Here is a 22,814-nt window from a genome sequence, read left to right as displayed (position 1 = left end):
CTGGAGAGCAGAGGCTCTCTGCTCATAAAACGGCCTATAAACACAGAAACAATCAGGGGAGGAGCAGGCGTGTGTGTCTCCGATTGTAGACTGTGTGTAAGAAGATACTAGATGTGTGTGTGTGAAGGCCAGCTGGAACGTAATCGCCCACCTCCCTGCCTGAAATTCACTAAAGCTTAACGTTAACTCTGTGCTGAGCCAAACCTTCTATATTAACAAGGAACATTGCACCTCTATCCAGTTAATGAAATATTGATTTGGAAATTGTATTGTAAGACGATGGAAAGCTTTTAAAGCGCTTAGTGTCTTTGCTCAGAGCCAACTTCATCAGTTATTATTTTTTAATGGTATTATTTGAAAATGCTCCTAAAACAGAGAGCAGCTTTCTCCAGGCTTGGCGAGTCCGTGTCTGTGATAAGCGTCATATTTCTATACCGAGGGAACTCGGGGGCCACAAATGGCCGCATGTAATTTTAATGAAAATGTTGGCATCACACTGCGTTTCGTAATGACAGCGACAGTGGGACATTGCTGATTTAATGATGTGTTTGTTCTTATTCCGGTCGAGCTGTTGAAAGGGATTAATTTTTACATTTTTTTATAAAAAAAAAAAAAATAAAAAAAAAAGGGGGTGGGGGGGGAATTAGCAACAATTTCGGAATGTAGTTCACAATCAGTGACTCAGTATTTTGGGATTGTGTGTCTCTGGTGTCCGAGTTGGGCCAAATCTCAGGACCGAAATTTTGTCAGAAATGACAAAAATTTAAATGCGTCTGTGCTGTAGAATCCATCTGTACAGCGCAGATAAGAAACTAATCCGAACCAAACGGAAACCACTTGGTGTTTCCGTTTGGTTATTTTGTTATCTGTGTGGAGCAGCACGGTTTGGTGAATCTCCCCACACATACTGTACCATAAAACTAACCAGGTCACAAAATAATGGTTGTAATACTTTTTTTTTTGTGTCTCACTTTCAAGCCAGTGTCTTCAAAAAGCGTTAACATACTGGCTGCGTGCTTAAATGACGGAAATGTCGTTTCTCCAACTCAAACAGGAAATGGAAGTTTAGAGAATGATGATGATGATGATGGCGAATCCCCTAATTTAGGATGAGACTTTTGAATGTAAGTTTGTCTGGGTTGACCTGTCCTGGCCTGATGTCAGCCATGACTGGCTGTAAGTGGGACTGATAATGGAGGTTCGGTATCCTACAGATTTGGAGCAGGTTGGTCTGACCCACATGTCAAAATTCACAGACTATTCTTCGCTATTAGAGAGCAGAAAGATGCTGCATTGCATGCAGGTATTATAGAAATGCCGTAAACAGAAAAATAACCCACCTGGATGTGCACCTCCAAGCCAGGATTAAGTATTTATGCTTTAATCCACCAGGATAAAGTTTCAGGTAGATTAAAAACAGCCTTGTGGCCTGGACTGATGCCCCCTCTCCCTCCCACCTGACTGTCCTGCTCTAACTGGATCCACCAAACCATTTTGGCAACACAACAGGACTTCTCAGATCTGTACACGTTGGCCCCTCAGTGGAATAAAAGCTTAAACTCTGGAACTGGAAAATATCAATGTCTGGAATTCGGCGCTCAGCCGACCAAATGTGGGAGAATAAGAACTGAAAGGATAAAAACTGCTCATAAAGAAATTTAAAGGAAGCAAAACCAGAGTGTGTGTTCTTGCTGATATAGTCTGATTAAAAACACAATGACGTAAGCACATTGGAAAAGGTCTAACACACAGCAGGTGTTTCGGGGAACCTGCAGACGGTCACTAATATTGCTCTAAACTGGAGTGTAGGATATTCAGAAGATGTTATTCTATGAATCAGCATCACTGATAAAGTGGAGATGGTAGTTGGGGGGGCTGTAGGGAGACTGTCCTTGCTTTGTTCTAGGGGGGAACTTCTGGTGCCACATCGGAACGTCTCATCAATCCCTTTTATCTGCATCTTCAGCTGGTGTCATATATCTCTGGGAGGGGGCGCCGAATGATCCATGGCATTGTCCTTGTTGTGCTGGATTGGAAAAAATAAACTTCTTTCCCTGTGTTTTGGCGACCCTTCCCCATTGTGAGCAGTGAGCCTGTGGACCCCCCCACTCTGAAGTCTGAAGAAGGACTCGGTGAACGAGGTTTTCCTGAGCTCCCCCCGTCAGACAAAAAGCTGCTGTTTACAGGACGCCGGGCAGCTTTCCACCGCTGGCCGTGCTTTGGTGACTCTGGGCAGCAGCGTGTTTGGATTAGCAGGAAGTCATCATGGTTTATTACACACAGTCCACCGGAGCGTTTTCCATCCAGCCGGCCGGTGACGCCAGCTCAGAGCGGTCAGCAACAGCTCCTCACACTCGACTGTGTTTGCTCATCATGTCACTTCACCTGATCGAAACGTTTACGTGTCGACAGGATCAGTCCAGGCTTTGTTTTTTTTTATTTGGGAGGAAAAAATAACCTTGCTGAGACTTTTCTCATTTTTATTTTCCATTTCTTGTGGATTTCTCACCAAGGTTGCACTAAAGTGCACTTGGAGGACTGATGGCACAAATCAGAAAGCTTTCTAACGGAAGAAATGACCAAATTCACGCAAACCTTTCTGACAGTTTCTGGATTTGTCCCATCAGAGCCAAGTTGTTTGACGGAGAACAAAAAAAGGAAGCTGCTAACTTTGATAACTTTCTCCGACTCCGCAGGCCAGGTGTGTTTGTGTGCGTTTGTGTGTGTTTGTGTGCTCCCCTGCAGAACCACCACCCATCTACTGGATGCACACAAGTTCCCGACGCAGGACCAGATGTTGTTGTTGTATTGCTGCTGCAGAGTCACTTACATTTTCATTAATCATTATCCCCAACACCTCTCCTATTAAACAATGAAGCATATGGGCTACCTTGTCTGCCACGGTGCCCACAGCAAAGACGGCGCACAGCCTGCAGTTCATCAAGGTCCCACATGATGAAACAGCCCGAGCTGCTGATCTCCCTCTAATTTAATGATAACTATCACCTGCTCTCCAAGCGCGGCGCCACACTCTAAATGGTTTGTGAGTAATTGGTCTGTGCCTTTTGCTTGATTAATTTGATTGCTACATTTTTCACTGTCCCCTCTCTGGTGATTGCTCTGGCACTACAGGTGCTGGGTTTCATTAATTACATCCTTAATTGGTTTGGAAATGTTGCACGCAAGTTTGTTTTGGGGGGAAGGTTGTGGTTTGTTGCGAATGGCAAAACATCTCGGCGTGTTTCTTCCACTTAAAAAGATAAATGGAGCTCATCTTTTTCGCAGATTGTGGTGGAGATACCGGGAGGCGAACTGCTGGGACCGATGGAGCTAAGATTGAGAAGCACGGAAGCTTCATATGAATCTTTGTCCTCGTGTTTATTTTCTGCAAAGTGTCCCAAATAACAGGAAGTTGACTCCCAGGATCTCAGGACTTTAGCTCCTGACCGATGCTCTTGACCAGCGTCCAGTCAGCACACCGTGTGTTCTCCAGAGACAAAGGAAATAAAACACTCAGCGATAAGTTTATCAGTTGATGTTCAATCCAAAGAGCTTCTGGACAGAGATGTTCCTCTTAGCAGGTAGAAATCTCAAACAGAGTTGAGTGGTTGATCAGATTCGTTCAGAACAGTTCCTCTCCACTGTAATTTCAGAATAGATGAGAGTGGACAAAAAGGTGTGAAGTTCCAGTTGAAGGTTGGAAAAATGAGGCACAAAGTGAGGCAGCCCAAACCTGAGCATGAAGACGGAGGTAGATTCTGCTTTCCGAAGAGTAGTGTGTTTTCAAATCGACTATCAGTGAACCATTCTGCAGCCTCACAATTGTTGCTTCAAAGAGACTCAGTGATGGTGAAATGATCAAAGGACGCCTGTTTCCTGCTTTACTTCCTGTTTGTTGTAGCGGTGGCGAAACATTCAGCAAGACCATCGATCAAAAGCCGCGACGTAGCTCCAACGTGTCATTGGCTGTTTCCATTCTGCGCTTTATATTTCTCTCCGCTCAACGGCTTTATTGTGAATTCAGTCACAATAAAGCCGTTCCCAACTGCACGCTTTTCTGTTTCCGTTTTCCGACAAGTGAAACAAGTGAAACATGGCCCATCAAACACGTCAACGAGGAATCACTTCCAAGCTGCTGCTAAAGTCACAGAACAACAACAACAACAACGTCTCTGAGGAATCCAGAGAGACATTTACAAGTCCAGCCGTGTGGTTCTTCCTGTAGCTGATGTTTATCCAAAAGAAAGAAAGAAAGGAGCGATAAAGGCAGAAGAATTATGGGACTGAGACTTTGTTCTGTTGTTGTTCTGTCGTGGACCAGTTGTGTTGAATTTTATCATCACGTTCTGTTTTGTTGTTATAATTTTACACCTACAATCATTCAAATTCACAAATCTACCGATTGATAGATAGTTAGATCAGCAGACAGACGTTATCAGTTCATCATCAGTGACTTCAGTTCATCTTAATAGTCAAATAATTCCTCCTGAACTGATAATTTGTTCATATTTCTACTATATTAAAAAAAAGAACATATTTCAAATTAAAAAACAAAAATTTTCTTCAGTTTTCAAATGATCTTTGATCTGTTTTGCTTTTCCTGTGAAACACTTTTTAACTCGTGCTTGATAAGTTGGATATAATTCATATTCTATATTAACAGCTTCCTCTCTACTTATTTGCATCAAATGTCCCATGTGTGGTTAGATACCGCTGCTCTTCCCAGATAAGTGAGTTTTTTTGCATTTTTATCCAAAGCCACCGTGCAAGACACCCGACTGACTGCTGGAGGCCGTTTGAGGTTCAGAGTCTTGCCAACGTGGAGATTAATGTACAATCTGCTCTACCTGCTGGTTTGGGTGACATTGCCCTTTAAGCTATTTTTTTTTTTTTTTCAATTACAGGTCCTCCTGTGGAGAAAGTTACTGCATCAGACGCCAAATGACATAGTGGAAAAAAAAATTCAATAAAATAAATGTTGAATTTTAGCCCGGACTGTTTAATCTATCGTCGTCTCTCTCTTTTGAGTCCGGTCTGATGAAGCAGAAATCAGCAATGGTCACTTGGCAGTGTTGTTGTAGGTAACCCGAGTGTGAGACGCGATCGATGCTCCGAACCTTTGCAGCCGATCGTAAAAAGCATCAATGGCGTGTGTGAATTCAGGCGACTGGGAGAGTCGGATTGAGATGGATTTTTCTGACACTCCGATGGTGATCAACATGGAAGACATACAGTGCAGGCAGGCCCATAAAGGCAGAGCTCTGGTTATATTGGTGTTTACTCTGAGGTGTGTGTGTGTGTGTGTGTTTTTTTTAACGTCAGAGCTTGGGAGTGATAAAGGTTTATATGTGGTTTGATTGCCCGGCAGTATTTTGGTCTGTCATTATTCGCCCGGACACGTGGAGCATCTCAACCAGCCAGGTGAGGTCAACGAATCCATTTCCACATATCTGCTCTCAGTCTGCCCTTGTGCTTGTCTCACTTCTAACTCAGCATTTCCTCTCCCTTCCCCCCCTTTTTTTTCCATCTGCAACCTCGTCATTTTCTCTCATCTCTTAATGTCAGTCGGCAGCTTAAGTGATAGACAAGAAGAGTCACCAGATATTTGGTGGCGATTCATTCCAATTTGACATTTACCAAATCTGCAGCGACGGCCTCCAGCTGGAGCTGAGACCAAACTGATACCAGAATGATTTACAAGTGGGAGTCGGTATTTGAAATTTGACCTCCGAACCAGCAGCTCCTGGAGTTGGTGGTTCGAGTATGCTCGGACTGAACTTGGAGCTCATTTGGTTGAATTCATCTATGGGACTGTTATTGTGTGTTTCTTGTGGGGACACAATCACATGAGGAGAACTGATCTTCTAAATGTAAAACAATACTTGACACAAATCCCACGTTTTATTTTACATCTGCAGAGGATCAGCGAACCAATCACAAGTTTTGTTTCTGTGAAAGTTGGAGCTTTTTTCTTTTTTGGACCTTCTCGTGTCTTTACATCGATTTAGCGCATCAGCCAACCGAAGAGTTCCCCAACATTTAATTCAGACATATATTTACTTGAATAGAGATTAACAGAAAATGTACTTTTCCCCCAGTGAGTGATAAAAAAGGAGGAATTCTAACGGTTTAAAGTGTGTGTTAGAAGATGTGGAATGTACTCTATTCATTTCTTTGGTGTGTGAAGTCCAGATCGATACATTCTGTCCCCACCGTCTAAATTGGATGGCCGGGGATTGATTCATCCGTGAGTGGGACTAAAGCTTGTTCACCTCACATGCACAACACACACACACACACTCAACCTGTGCTGCATCTTAACTTTCCTTAATCGGGTAATGTGCTCCATGTCGAGACACCTGAATCCTCCGCAGGCTGATCTCGATAATGGATCCGCGGCTCGGCCACACTTGACCCCCAGAGTGAGTTTGTGTGTATGTGCAAATGGTCATTTGTCTGGTGTAGCCTGCGTTGGTAGGGCTGGGGGGGGCACACAATCACTACACAAACGCAGCCATTGTTACAAACCCACATTAATTGACTTTTAACTGCAGAGCTGCAGCATCTGCAGCAGCTGTTCAGACCGTTTGCTCATCAGCTGGTAGGAGAAATATCTGAAGGCGATTTATGGATTCCTATCACAGTGGAAGTTTTTTATTTGGATTGTGGACATTTTGACAACAGTGAACGCCTTTATTTTGCCTTGATTTGAGCGTGCAGCAGAGAGCGAGACAGGAAATGGGGATTCAGCGAGAGAGCGAAGGTCGCCTCCACCTTGGTGACATTTCATAACATTCATATGTGATTTCCAATATGAATAAAATATCTCAATAACTTTAAACAGCATTAACACTCGGCCAAATCAGATTGCAACCAAATAATATGTGCAAACCTGATATTATATTTCTTTAACAAAAAATGTAATTTGTCCACTCGTGAAAGGAAGCAGGAGAAATATGTGGAATAAAAAGGTTTGATTTTGTCTGGCTTCTGGAGTCATCGACATCTTGAGTCTTTAGCTGTCTTATTATTGTCATAATAAATAAATCAGAGAGAATTACCGCAATAAATCAACTCATTAGGCATTAAGAGTGTCAGTCAGTTTATAGTCTGAATTTGTCATTTTCACACAAACAGCCAAACTGTCCGCGACCTCTTTGACATCAGTGTTCCTTCTGCTTTACACTTTATGCGAACATGCCCACATTCATTAGATAACAAAGCGTCCGACTGTATTTACATATAAATTATAAATGCAGTAACACCAAGACATAAGAGGGGCCCTTTCAACAAGGTAATCCAGCAACACTTCTAAGACCGTAGAAGCAGGAGCCACATTGTTCCCAGATGTGAGTGTACAAACACGTCCAGGTTCGTGGCACATTCAGCTCATGTGCACATAAATTAGTGTTAGAATCATGGTTAGTCCCGGTGGCTTGGTGCATAATGCATGAGGGGTCTATCACGGGAAGAAAATATATGACGAGGCTCCATTTGTGTCGGTACTTTCCTGTCTTTTGATGTGGCTGCAAAACAAACAGACACAAAAAAAAGAAGGTGAATGCTGCACAATTTCCCTTCGATATAAGTCGGAACAATTAGTGCCCTTGAAGCTCAGAGAAGGCAGGAGAAAGCGCTGGTCAGCTCAGGATAATGTTTTCCCCCCTGATTCTGTGAAGATGTATATTTCTTCTGTCTTTGGATAGCTTTAGCAGCCATTACCTGCCTTCAGCAGCTTTCTGTTGTACCAGGCGAACTCATTATGTTCCCTCTTGCTCTGTGTTTACTGTTGCGTGTAGCTGTTAAAGCGCCTGTTTGTGGGCCGGCCATTCAGGAGGCAGAGACAGTCCGAAGGTTGAAAAGGACGTTTTGTTATTTATTTCTATCTGCTTCTACCTCTCAAATCCACCAGCTAATAACAATCGGATCCGCTTTTTAGTCTGCGTTGAAGCGGCCTTCGTCATGACAGCGTCCCAGCTCTGGTTGGTTCCCGACGCCGCTGAGCATCCATTGATTTCTGGGAGTTTTTTTGTAAAGCTGCTTCTGTCACATGAAGCCTAAACAGCGATGGCACCTCCAGTCTCCGCCTCGCTGCAGCAGGGGCCCCCACGGAGCCCGCCGGACTCCGGCCTGTCACAAGCTGTTTAGGAGGTGGCGGGCGGCGCCAGCGTTTAATCAGCTTCAGGGTCTCCACCGCGCGGCTCTCGGCTGCTGACACACTGATACAGACAATCCAATCACCCACAATGCCTGTCAAAAGACCAGGGGCTGGTGCCGCCGCCGACATTTCTGCTTCTCTTTCCAAGATGCTCTGGGGAATGAATTCACGGAGTCAATCACAGAGTCAGTGGGAGTTAAAATTTGAGGGAAATTTATCGGAGTTAACATCCGCGCCTCTATTTGTCTATCTTGTAACAATTTTCCCGGTCTTATCTAAATCTTTTTTTTCTTTTTGCCTCAGTACATTAAATCGGCACGAGCTGTGTTTTCCATCTAAAATCCTTGTAACCTACAGCAGATATTCCATCCAAAGTCAAGTTCAACCATAAAAACAGATATGAACATGAACTGCAGATGCAAATATAGCAGAGGCTGAACAGTGTTCATCATTTGAAGGTGAAATCCCTCATTAACAGAATTAATCATGAAAATATGAAACAATATTTGGAGGAGAAGGTGACAATGTTGTACTGAAGACTGTAAACTAGAGATGAGACCATAAACTGATCAGCAAAACGGGACATTTTCCCATAGACTTCAACACAATCTGACTTCTGCTTACAGTTGATGCAGACATAAAGAATGAAAGTTTAAGGCTCTTTAGCCTCCACTAGATCGTGTTTTTAACATGCTTAACAGACCAAAAGTTAAAGGATGAAATTAATTCAACTGATTATGAAACCTAGCCAAGCCATGACTGTCATAACGGTTGCCATGGTGATGATCGGTGTGCGATTGTGCCCAGCTCCTCGTCTGTGGTCTGTCTCCGGTTGATGTGGTCTTCTAGGTCTTCTTTTATGTTCCACTTTCACTAAACACGACGATCAAAGCTGTAATAGCTTTAACCAAATAAGTTAACCACCGAGGAATCCAGCAGAATGTAGAGAATGTAGGCCAAAAAAAAAAAAAAAAAAAGATCAATGAGACAACAGCAGCTTCGGGCTGAATCCAAAAGTCCACGAGACTTCAGTCAGGAGATGGCTGCTAACTGAATCACCAAGTAAAAAAAAGTCCCGTCATCTGCCATCAGATCTGATGAAGCTGCTCTCTTCTCTCTCTGGTGTTCTGTGATTTTTGTGATTTGGTCTAATCTGTGATCTGCTGTCGCTGCCTTGATCTATGCCTCGGCCATCCGGGTTTAGCGGTTAGCTGACATTTGTTTGAGATTTCTGCTCTGCACAAACCTTTAGATGTGCACACACCAGATTGCAGTGCTTCTGTATGAATATAGCAGATGTGCTCTGAATCGCTGCGGATGCGGTATTTCACAGCCTGCACTAACGCAGCGCTCCTACACAGATGTTGGCGGCGCCCTGAAGCCACATCAGGAATGGAACCATGTAGCAGTGAATGGCTGATAATTGGGGTTTTGTGGCAGACTATAGACTCCGCTCTGCACCTGTTCTTATCTCAGAACGTTGTATTTTTAAAAAGGAATGGTTAGAAATGTACGATTTGCATAATCCCATGCGCGTTTCTTTTAGGGACACAGCAGATAATCTTAGCTCTGCATGAAAAACACAATCTCTTCATTCATTTTAATGAGAGCGTGGCGTTCTGGGTTTGAACCTCAGGCTTTTCCTGCTGGTGTTCACATTTGGTGAACTTTATAGAACGAGTGTAAAAAAGGTCAGTAAAGTGAAAACCAAAGCTGATAAACCTTAAAGCTGTGTTCTGTCTGCTTAACAAGTCCACTGGTTATAAATACTACCTCAGTAAATAATTTTTATCGTCTACAGCCCTACATTTATTAAATTATGGTCCAGTTAAGAGCAAAACAGACCATAAAGCAGTGGGTGGTTTGGGGGTGTGGCCACAGGGTGATTGACAGGCTGTAGCAGGAAGTAAAGAGCAGCTCAGAAACACCTTCTCGTCCAAATATTGGTTACTTCCTGTTTCAAAAATGACAGCCAAATTACAAACTGGAGTTTTTGAAAATGTCAATTTGTAATTTATAAATGAAAAAAAAAAGGTTAAGTTTTGACTTAAAGGTGAATAATTAAAATAAAAATACACCGAACCTTTTAGAGAAGCTGTTAACTTCTTCTGTACGGTTCAAACAGCACCAGATCAACAAGTTAAAGGTCCGTAAACCTCCACTGAACGATTTTTACTGGTCACATTTTTCTTCCTCTCTTGTGAATCTCACAGAGATCCACTTCCAGTTGGCTCCTCTCAGTCTCAAGGTTACGGTGACACTCAGGTATGTTGTTTCATAAATCAGGGGATAATGTAATTGGCTGAGATCGAGTCAGGGAGGCGATTAATTCAGCCGACTCCTTCAGCAGCACTTAAGGTGGCATTACTATCGCTCCAAATGCGTTATTTCAATCAGAGGACTCTATTGGCACTGAAAAGTGATGAAATAATGGAACGATGCAACAGGGCTGCCCGTTTCCGTCCTCCCCTCTTCCCTCCATCTCCTGATCTTCCTCCACTCAGCAGCTGGCTTTAAACAGCCTGCAGAGCCACAACGCACTCAATTTAAATGCCCAATTTTATGCTATTGTACACATGAAGCAGAAGAAAGCTGGAGAAAGTGGAAAATAAGCTGCAGGTAAAAGGTTTCCCCCACATGTGCTCCATGGATTCTGGAAAATGAGCGGTAATCCAGGACAAACGTTTCTCTCCCCTCAGCTCAAACAGCTTCACACCCAGCTGGTGTGTTTACTTTTGGCCATTCTCTTTCACATCGAGGTATCGAAAGTGCTCTCCGGCGCTCCGGCTCACAATGAAAATCAACACAATATCCAAATGTAATTAATTGCGCAGCCTGATGTAAACATAGTTTGTATAAAATCCCTTCTAATCTCTCTCTGCTCGCTCTCTCTTTTCTTCTTTCTCCTGTTTGCTCTCTCTCTCATTGCTTCCCATGGCTCTCGGTTTGAATTAAGCAATTTAGCTGATTGCAATTACACACTGTCAAGGGCTCTTATATCACGTTGATTGAATTACAATTCTAATTCGATACCACCCTTTAACAAATTTCCTCCCATTTCATAAAATATGGCAGGAGTCAGTTGCAATTTTCCTTATCCAACTTTCATATTGGTTATTTTTTCCTCTCCTTTTTTTCTGCAGGAAATTGAGTCCACAGGAAGAGCGCTTCCTTTCAGTTTAGCCATGGCTGATCACAATAAAGCTCACCATTATCCATCATGAAAGGGCAACGCCGGCTGGCGGGATACAGTATTATCTGAGTGACATTTGCGCCCTCATGCTCCCAGTTTGCTTCCAGTTTCCAGCTCTTGCTCACAATTATTTTTATCGTCATTTATTTAGACACAAACCCAGAGGAAAGGAAATTAAATCTGGTGCCCGCTGTGCTCTTTCTGTTGCTTACACGTCCTCACAGTCAAAAAGCCCTTTTCAGACACTTCATTATGTAAACTGATGACAATCTGAGACAGCAGCCCAAACACAAAGACTGTGGAAGATAGACTGAAGCGAGGAACATTTACCCAACATGCATTTTGAAACTTTGGCAGACCTGGATGTGGTTTTTGGTACTTTCACTGCATTAATGTAGAACCTGGACCTGATCTATACTCACTGATCTCAGTCTACAGAGAAGCATACAGCAGAGCCTTAAAATCAGCCCTCAGGATTTATGGTACATTGTGATTTCACAACAAAGCAGTCACGGCTCTCAGTCATGATCGAAACCCAAACCAGGTCATGACTCTGCCTTCTCTGAGTGTAGCGGAAATATATCGTCTTCTAGATATCAACTCTGAAGGAGCGAAAAGATGCTTTTGACGGGAAAAATCAAAAGCACAAATCCCAAAGACTGACTTCCACTTTAAGCAGAAACTAAAAAAACACTGAGGATCCTTTTTGATATGGATTTAACGATTTAAAGCATCCTTTAAAAAATTCATGTTTTATTGAATATTTATTTGTTCTTCATAATTTTTTTATACAGTGTGAGAATAATGCAAATGGACACAGAAAGAAATATTTCCTGTAATAACAACAGAAATCTATTTCATGACCACACAAACACAGAGAAGTCCAGTAAGATCTCACATCAGCAAAAAGATTAACATCAATATTCAGCACGAAGGAGGACGTGAGATTAAAAACAAAATATAAAGCGTCCAGTCGGGGTTTGGTGGCACTAACTTTTCTCTGACCATTCCCTGAACTCCAACCTGAATTTCAGATGAGCTCAGATATCTTCAGCCTCCTCTTCCTCCTCCCCTCTCCACAGCATCACCTGACTGACAACTGAAATAACAGACTCTAATCCCTGCCGGTAGCTCCTGCAGGCTGCCGTGTTCATCGGGCCACGCAATATCCAAATTTCACTGCTGCTGACGCTGCTTTGGTAAAGACTCCTCCTGAAGGGCATTAAATGCTGTTTATCGTCGAGAGAGCATCAACGTGCCAATGTGAGGATCTAATTTATGTACAAGCTGACTCCCTCCTTATCTTTACTGGTGAAAACAGCGTAAAGCAGATTGACCAAAGAAAAGTTCCTCTCATGTGTTTGGGTCCTTTCTCTCTTTATCTGATCAGGAGTTCTGCTCATTAATGATGAAAAATCAGCTCCAAATATCTGATTGTCTTTATTCTGTCAGCACAATAAACTCAGAAACATACAGGACTGATCCACAGACTCTGATTGGCTGTGACATCACCCAGCGGAGCCAATAGGAGGCGTCCAGCGTAGAGACGTGACTCTGGACGTCACTATGAAAGATGGAGGACAAGAACGGAAGGATAAACACACAGAAGGAGTCAGAGAGTCGGACTGATTACAAATCAGGCTGTTAGAAAAGAGCTGATTCTGCAGTTTAAGAAGGGAAAACAGGACGAACCGTCACTTTCTTCATTAACAGTCTGGTAATTAAGTTATTATGGCCCAAGGCGGCTGCTCACTTCCACCTGAGCTTCGGTCCTGGTTGCCGGTGGCAACAATGAGTCCAGAATAAGAAACGGGATCCAGTCCGTAAAAATATTGTTTTTTTTTTTATTATTTTGTAATTTTGTACCTGTATTTTTTTGGTTCTTACTTTTGTCAGTTGACTTCCCTTCCTGCCATCCCCATCTCGCTGTATTTTTCTGACTCAAACGGTCTTTCTACCTCTTTATTTTGCTGCCTTGTTTGCTCCATGAGGACGAGGCCAACTCCACGGAAGCTCCCTTTAAGTATTTCTCTGTCAGCAATATAATATAAAACAGAAATAAAAGAATATGTGTATAGATTCAAATTCCCCCGAGGCTCCCAGATTTGAGAAAAAACATCAGTAGCCAGCTCGACTGCAACCTGAAACACGGTTAAAGTCTCATTTTTATTCTTTATCCAAAATGAATCTTTGTTGGCTGACATTTCATGAGAAATCCAAAGTTGGAATAAATTAGATTTATGTCAACGCTGCAACAAGCTTAAAAAAATAACAATAAATCACACAACCTGTTTTCCATACAGGTTATTTTGTGATTTAAAGAAAAGGCCGATGCTGTTTGATATTAATGGTCATTTCTTGGTGAGGTTTGGAAAAAGATGGCATTTTGGGTAAAAATGTCGTGGTTGCTGTTCTATGAATTACATCACCGCTCTTTGCTCCTGTCACCGGCGTCACCTCGCAACAACACCTAACAACAGGTCACAATAACTCGGACAACTGGACCAAAAAGTCTCAAAGCCACTCCAGTCCCAGGCATTAAAACCGGATCCGGCAGTGCAGAACCTGACGATGCTCCAGTTCCAGGCACCATAATTGGTCTGCCCTCACGACGATCAATGACCTGAACGGCGCCCGATGACACGCTAATCCGGCTGACAGCTATAGAGGCATCATCTTCTCAGCGTGAAGCTGCCAGACATTTTCTGCTCTCCAGCAAGAAGGCGAGAGAGAGGCATGGATTTGATTCAGTGCCGAGTTTTGACCTCTGCTCTCCTGCCCGTGACTCACACACACTTCACACACTTCCTCCACTGTATCCGTGTGTGTAATATCATCTGCGGTGAAGATTGTAAGCAACAACAAATTCCCGCATCGTTATCAGGAAGTTTTGGTGAGGTGGATAACTGGGTCTCTCTGCTGTAATGCTGAGCGGTCTTTTACAGCCTTCTCTAAAAACCTGCTGCCCGCTGCGATGAACACAACTCCTGCTGCTGAGAGCAGCACGCCTCTTAATTGTAGTGAAGTCGTATCTCCGACCGACATGTGCATTTTATCAAAACATGAATTCAGTCGTTTGAGTTTCCCTACAGAGCAAAGACAAACTGGAAGGTTTTAACGGATTAAAATTGACTTCAGGGGAAAACTTAGGGGGTAACGGGGTTACAGTGGGCCTTCTGCTGACGGGTTTCTTGTCTGTACAACGGAATTCTTTTTGCTGTCCACAGTGACTTCTATAACATACATAAAAAACAGAAAAAAATTTAAAAACTATTTAGAAAAATAGAATAAAAACAGAAATTGAAATTGATAAACAGAACAAGCTGACATATGAGCTATCAGCTCTGTGTACAAATGAAGTGTGTGTGTGTGGTGCCCGGGTCTCCTTGGTTTGAACTTGACACTTGCCTCATGAATCAATCTCCACTCCAGGGTTATCTGGCAGTAGTGAAGGCAACTGTGCGTGTGTGTGTGTACAAGAGGTGGGTTAAGACCAGCCAGGAAGGTATTAACTTCTGATTGATTCATTTGGCTCTAATCCACCTCCCAGTCTCCCGGTGAAAGGTGCAGCTCACCTTCCCCCCTTTTGGAAGCATTATTTACTCGATACTTTCAGGCCCCTCAGCTCCGGACGGAAAAAAGTTCTCCTGCAGTCATTGTTTACATCCCGCGATGCCAGAATCCCCAGCGGAACTCTTCTTGGATTCCCAAAGGCCCTGCACTAGTTCCTGCTCCGTGTTTCACAAAAAATCTTGCTGATTATTTAGATTACTGCTTTGTAATGAGCTGCAAGATTCATGTTGCTTGAACTGTTGGATTCTAAAACTCACATCACAAAATTACAGAAATCCTCACAGCTCATTTTGAGTTTTTCTGAATATTCTCTCAATTTTCTGTTCAATGAACACTTTGATACCTTCAGAGGATTCATCTAAAATCCCGACATGCTTAATTATAACAATCATGGACATCTAAATTTCTACAATACGGCAACATTAATCTAAATCCTGCACATCCGACACTGTCTCCCACATGGACACACACACACCCTCAGAAAAAGTTGATTTTCTAAACATTCCTTCTCTCTGCAGGTTTCCAACTGCTGCTGTGAAACAAAGTCTGGTAAAGTAAATGGAGCTAAACTGATGAAGTGGAAAATGTAGGTTGTATCCCCCCCCCCCATCTTAACTCGCTCTTACTGGGAGCAATTAGTGAGCTGAAGAGGGAGAGATGGAGAGGAGAAGAAGAGCAGCAATTATAATTAATTACCTGGTGTTCACGTGTGCGTGCAGAAGTGCTTGTGAATGAAAGCGTTCTGTTTATCTCTTAGATTTTAATTTGTGCATCTGCCTTTATGAGTCTTCTTTTGTTGTTCACGCATGGAAAGATGTGTGTGTGGGCAGCCGGCTCACACTTCCAAGTGTTAGTTTTCTTTTTTTTCCTCCAGTGTAATTGTCACACATGTCCATCCTAACATTCTTCTTTGAGGCGAAACAAATTTCTCTTTGTGGCCCATTTCATACAAAACAACCATTTTTGTCCGGGTCTCTGCCAGGAGTCAGTCTGCGCTTCACAGGAATTCTGCATCAAGCAGAAAATGCTGCATAACGGATAATAATGGCTTCTTATTTTCATTCCAATCTGCAGATTGATTTTTTTTTTGTCCAGCCGGCAGTCCAAACCCAAAAAAGATATTTGATTTAGTGCTGCACTTTTTCTTGGGGCTGGTGGGGGGAGGGAAGAGGAGGGAGGAGAGCTCTCTGGACAGCTGATTAGAACAGAATTACATTTAAATGAGCAGCTCTGGTCATCAGGACAGAAACGGCCGAGCAAGGCGATGAAGAACTTCCCGCCTGACGGTCAAGCTGGAGGGTTCGACAAAGAGCATGTCGTGTTTGGTATGACCGAGTGTGTGTGCGTGTTTGTTTTCGGGTCCAGAAGATTGTTGTGATGCTGACCCCTATTCTTAAAATTCAATGAAGGCTTTCCTAATGAGAACGCTGATGGGAGGCCGCACTGAAAAGGCGAAGTCTCCATTAAAAAGTGAATTCTGCCTTAAGGGTGTTTGGTCCGTCTGAGACGGGTCAGCTGCTCCTTCAGAAGTTCAGCACCTGATCAGGACTTGTCCTTGATGCCTCAGCAGGAGGACTCGGAGCGCCCTGCAGGGACTACAAGTCCCATCAGTTTACAGTTCATTCAGCATAATGAAACCGCAATAAAGTCACAATTTGTTTTGCTTTGATTGACTGCGTTAAATATGCAGCCTGTGCTGCTCTTGTTATCAGACATTAGCGTCTCGTTTTTATTAGCGACGCTAACAGTGTGGCTCCGGGGACGGCAGCGTTAGTGAGCTGAAATATCTTTCCAACTACGGGATGGATTGAAATGTCGAGACATTTTTTGGTCCCCCGCAGGACGAAATGCAACAACAGTGGTGATTTATTGATACTTCGTTAAGCATCATCGTCCCATTAATACATTTGTTCTCATTTTCAGGCCGCGCTTCGAACCAAATTAGCGGTTAATAATAATCACACAGCAGTCGCTGCACCTTCTTCATGCCATCATTACGTCATCTTCTAAATTATAAATCAGGTCTAGGTTTGATGTTGCTGTGATGACAGAATTAAAGGTCTCAGTCCACTAAGCTTTCTGTAACTTTGTGATGTCACAAAGATGGCTCCACGTCCAACCCTGCAGGGTTCTCTATAAAAACAGGAGCTTTAACATCATGATGAATCCACTGACTCCAGTCAGACCATAAATCTGTTAAAGAATAAAACGGGGTGGTTTCACTGTATTTTATGTAAACGGGGTTCACAGATGTACATTTCATTCCTGTTTTAGTCTCTTTTACTTTCACTGCTTGAGGACTGTGCTTCAATTTGCATTTGCCATATATCAGCTCACTTAATGCCCCCAACCAATAAATTCTTGAGTGATTAACCATAATTTGAATGAAATAGGATCTTTTCTTTTTTTTTTGGAACTAAGTTAGTAATTATCCATTAACTTCCCGATAAGTGCTCTAAACGCGCGTCATTAACATTTTGCCAGTTATTTTCCTGCAGCTTGACTGGCAGTATTATATAAAAACATACCCCGCTCATTGCTCTCCACCATGCGAGGCAATTAAAGAACAATATTTCTCCCTTTCATGAAGTAGGTCGCGGCTAATTGCGTTTGACGACGAAGAGGGGGAACGTACCGCGGTGGAAATTTCATGCAAAGCCTGTCACAACAGCAGCATTAATAAACATGAGGACAAAATGCCTGTGGAGTTTGACTTTAGATGTCTTTTAGGCCACAGGTTGCACATTAATTCAACTTTTGACAAATTAAAAATGCAGATGGAGCCTTCTCCAACGTATAGAGTGATGCATAGGTCTGTTTTTATTTATCGTAGAGAAAATAAAACTGCAGTGAAGCTGATTTATTTCAGTTTGATGTGAAGACTTCCTACCCTGTTTGAATAAGAACGACCGCCTTCTTGTTTAACAAGGCGTGGTGCAATATGGACTGCTATCACTCTGTTCTTGGATTACATGTTAATGGACTGTGGTAGCAAACAGGCTTTTAGCTCACAGGCAGTGAAAATGTTGATGCAAATGCCGTTATGGACAAATTCATTAAAGCGTGTAATTAGGTTAGAAAAGAGGTTTTTTTCTGAAGCTGAAGAAATATTAGAAAGCCGTTGATTTATAATTGACCTCTTGATGAAATCAGGATTGATTCTCAGTCGTACAGAAGTTTTTCCTTCCTGCTCGTTTCCTTCATTTATCCATCTTAATGTTTAATGAGTAAAATGGATCAGGTCAAGAGGAAAATCAAAAACAATAGCTCCAAAAAACACAAGTGTTATTCACAGCAAACAAACAAACATACCTAATAATTATCATGCAGATTTGGTACGTGGGCTCTGAACTGATATTCAGCTCCATGCACAGTTATGTTTGATTAGAAATCCAATCTAGGTTCTGTTTTAAAATTGTGAAATTATGAAAAAGTTTGTATTATTGTTATTAATTCACTCAAAAAAACCCAAAACAGGACAGCTATACATTGTTGGTGCTTTTAAACCACACTGAGACTCCTCTTTGGTTTTTAAATCCACAAATACCTCCTTATTGATATCGAAAGCGCACATAAAAACACAACTAAAGTTTTTTTTTTTACTGCAAATGTACGAGGCATTACGTGTGGGAGTAATATAGCTCTCCAAATTAAGGTGACTCGGCAGTAAAAGCCCTGACTGAGGGCTTTATTGTTCATTTTCTTCACATGGGGAATTAATGTACACTAAAAGTAGTGTGTTTAAAAGCCTCCATCTTCCATCGCAGCAGCACAGATTTTAGGTTTTGTGGGTCAATCAAAAGTGTGTCTGAGCACCATATTAATGTTCAAAGAGGCTGACACGTGATGGACCATGTCTGTATCTGAGGCATCTGTCTTTGTCTTATCGGGCCGTGTTGTTTGTGAGGTTTAAGGACGACACACTTCCAAAGATCTATTTTTTCACTGCAGAGGCAGATGCAGGAACTCGCTTCTAATAGTTTGTTTGGACAAGAGAAAATGAAGAGAACTGAACGGGGGGGAGTTCAACAGAGTTGAGTGAAGAGTGTCCGGATTCATTTAAGATACAGCAGAGTCTCTTATCTGGTATGCAGCGTGGGGGGGGGCGCGTTGGAAAGAGGTCGGTGAGGAAACCAGGCTTCAGGTGCAGAGCGTGGACAGATTGGAGGAAGCAGAACAAAAGGAGCCTCCATCTTATACTGCGTGAGGCGGCTCATGCTAATTTTCAGGATGAGCAGCAGGTGAGCAGGTAAATTGGCCGAAGACACAGCGACAGGTTGAGGGCACAAGTGGGGACAAAACTGGCCTTCACTTCTGTGAGTCAGCATCTGAATATGAAGAAATGAGAGTCTGCTCAGAATCAGAAATGCTTCTTTAATTCGCAGGGGGAACGTTGGTAATGTTGATGCCTCAGATCAGTAGAAAGCTGGATTGTCTTTCCAGGTCAAATCCAGCCAAGCAAATCAAAGTGGACTTTGGTAATGCCTCGCTCTCTACAGATCCAGACCGTCTTTGATGTCTTTCAATGTCTGCCTTTTTGAGAGCCTTTTGCTGCGAGGGCCATGGACACGGCGGCTGAAAACCAACTGTGTTTGTGCCATTATTTTGTTCTCCGGGTCAAAGTCCAAATAACAGCCGCGCCGCCACCTGCCGCTCACTGTCATTTTCCTCCATCACGACAGACAATGACAGCGAGGTGGTCAGAGGGCAGACAACAAAGACATTCATCGAGAATACAGCAGAATACAACACAACTACATCTACTTTGTTTAATTAGTGACTTTAATGCTAAGAAGCTAAACTCAGATTGGAAAACTGCTTAAAAAAAAAACAAAACAACATCCTATGGAAGTCAATTCGTATCTCATTAGCATAGCATAGAGCGTTAGCGTTGTTTCCATGGTTACCTGTAAATTAATAAAGCTTGCACGCCGTTTCACACCAGTCTGTTAAGAGTTGACCTGCTTTTTGTCTGGGCACCCAGTTATGTGCTGCATTCACTCTGAATTTCATGAGTACACAGTCATCCATCCATTGAAAGAATTTAATGTCCTCCGGGCTTATGAGTCGTCTTCAAAGCTCACGGGCTTCAAAGAGAAAGAAGAGGATATTAAAATGAAAAGGAACGTGCACGTGGAGGTTACGTCAGAGGTTTCTCCCTTTTTGGCTCGCTCCTTGTCACTCTGCCTCGGTGTGTTTCACATATCCCAACTTTTTATACCAGGAATTTCATCTTACTTTGAAGAGAAGTTATTATCCCACTAATTGGAGCCACAAACCGTCGGGAAACTACGGCTGCAGTCAATCATTCAGCTTGTTGAATGTGAATATTGATTTCCAGGATGCCTGCCATGGCTCTCAAACAAAGGAGGAAACCTTGAAACATTGCCCAACAAATCAACGTCTGGCCTTGAGAGCATAAACAGTCCTATAAATATTCCAAATAACAATTAGCTTCACTTCATGATTCAAGTACAAAACAAAAATAAATAAATAGATTAAAGAAGATTACCATCAAGGTAAAGATGAAGAAAATGCTGCTTACATTAAACATAAAACATTGAAGACACAACAAACACCCACAAGGACTCAACATGGTGAAGGGATTTGGAGACAAAGAGGAAATCCTCATCCTGATGTGTGTTTCAGGGAGGACATACTTTCACGTGGGAAGGAGGGAATGTTTGCTTCAATATTTTATGTGCGGTCACAGATCTGTGATTACGGTTCCTGTTTTTATTTGCTGTAAAAATGATCCTTAAAGATTCACCACAATCATTCTCTGTTATCTGTGTGTTCCGGCTCATTAGCTCTGTCTCTGTGTGTCCGTCCCTTTTCGGCCTGTTTGTCATCGATCTTCATCAGATCACTCGTCCACTTAAAGTCCATTTTCATTTCATTTCAAAGCCATCAGCTGATCAGACGGACCGGAGGAGTCAGAGAGCTCCCCGTCGATCTCACAACTGAAAAAACAGATTCAATCACAAATCCAAAATTACACTTCATCTTATTTTTCCCTTTTCACAAACATCAGCTTCTCTTCGATCAGAGTGAACTGGCAGATTTAGCAGAGTTAAAATAAAGCTATTCGATTATTTCCAAAACTTTCATCAATGATGACAGAAAAAAGGAAAAATCTCTCGTCGGCCTGAACAAGCATACAGACTGTTGGCGGATGTCACCACGGTTACTACGGTAACAGCACTCCAACTACTTGGTGATGTTTTGGAAAGACGGCTGACAATCAGACGATTGTTGCTGTCATGGCTACGATACAAACAGTCACGAGGAGCTGCTGAGAGACGACCAACGGGCTCTTTTGTTGATGATCACAGCTCCTGTTTGTTCTGGTGACACACATCAGCCTGATACATTATTCACCGGAGCAAAAAGCGGGGGGGGCGTTCAGTTTAACAATCAATCAACACATTGATCAATGACTTCTAATAAAGAGCAGCTCTGTTGTTCAAATGTGAATAATCAGTTGGTTTTCTGTGAAGCAGCTGAAGTCAATTGTTCAAAGTGTGTCGTGTGCGCTCTCAGAGTTAGCCGTTCACTTTTTGTACTTGTGAATGATTTGGGTTTATGGACGGTTTGCAGACAGAGAGTCTCGTCAACGAATCGTCAGTTCATCTTCAGCGACACCAGCAGCTCAACACATGAGAGCAACAGCATGACTTATTTTCTTTGGCATAATTCAGGTAATGATAACTGTTTGAATTTACATTTTTTTAATTACAGAAGGGAAAAAAAAAAAAACGACAGAACACAAATTAGGTCCAAGACGCAGACAAAGTGCAAAGAGATATTTTAATGGCATCACAAATCTTTCTTGTCAAGAATTCCACGCTCAACAGGTTCGGCTCTTTATTCATCCCAGACTCTTTTAATTTCATTTCTTAATGGTCGAGCTAAAGCAACCGTGATCTACAAGTGGAAGTCTATTCAAGATCATTTCCACGACGTCTGACATCCATCTGTCTGTTCAGACTACAACAGGGCTCATCTGAACTTTGGCCTGAGGCCGGTATCGCCCCTGAAATATGAATCAGTGGATATCAGGTTTCATGTCATGTTGTTATTTATTGTGTTATCGTTGATATTATATATTATTTGCGTTAAAAGGGGCACGCCTCATTTCATATCATCAAAGTCCTCCAAAGCGCACGTTGTTGTAAGATTGTGTAACGTTGTGGAAGCACTTTATTACTTTAAACCCTGCTGAACTTCAGGAGCTGGCAGTTTACCGCCTCGCCTCGGGGCTCGTTAATGGTTGTGGAGATTTTTACTAATTCATGTTTCATTCACACATTTTCTGTGAAGCGGTCTGGAAATGTTTTCAACAGATTAAAGGAGCCCGGCGGGTAGATTCAGGAATCAGACGAGCCTGTTGGTGGTTGTCTCTAACACGGACAGCTGTCAGCACGGACTCACATTTGGCAGAAACACTTCTCATACAAAAAAAAAAAAAAAAAAAAAAAAAGAAGTCACATCTCGACGAGGATGGGATTCGAACCCACGCGTGCAGAGCACAATGGATTAGCAGTCCATCGCCTTAACCACTCGGCCACCTCGTCCTTTTCAGCTGATCTTCTGTACTCTAACGCGAGGCCTCACTTATACTTCCTGCAGTTAACGAACAGTTATCTTTCTTTGTGTCGACCACAAAGAGAGAACGGCCAGCACAGACGGAGAGCATTACGTGGCTGCCAACAAGGTTAAGAACTGTTTGTAATCAGGCCTCATAATTTTAACTGAAAACACAACAAAGCACTTTATTCCTCATCCCAGTCAGATCTCCCAGACTTCCTTGATCCTCGCTGTCTGAAGCGGCGAGCTGATGGAAAAGGATCAGGGCAGCGGGGAACGGAGCAGAGGCCAACGCCGGGA

At 42.7% G+C, this 22,814-nt stretch overlaps 1 non-coding gene across 1 annotated transcript; it reads right to left on the bottom strand.

Moving 5' to 3' along the window:
* Window positions 1-22,419: 22,419 nt before the first annotated feature.
* On the bottom strand, window positions 22,420-22,501 carry trnas-gcu (transfer RNA serine (anticodon GCU)). Its single transcript has one exon. It is a non-coding gene; the product is annotated as a tRNA-Ser (tRNA).
* Between the last annotated feature and the right edge of the window lie 313 nt (window positions 22,502-22,814).

Source organism: Echeneis naucrates, chromosome 14 (genome assembly GCF_900963305.1).
Source record: "Echeneis naucrates chromosome 14, fEcheNa1.1, whole genome shotgun sequence".
NCBI lineage: Eukaryota > Metazoa > Chordata > Actinopteri > Carangiformes > Echeneidae > Echeneis > Echeneis naucrates.
This window is presented reverse-complemented; position numbering and strand designations above follow the sequence as displayed.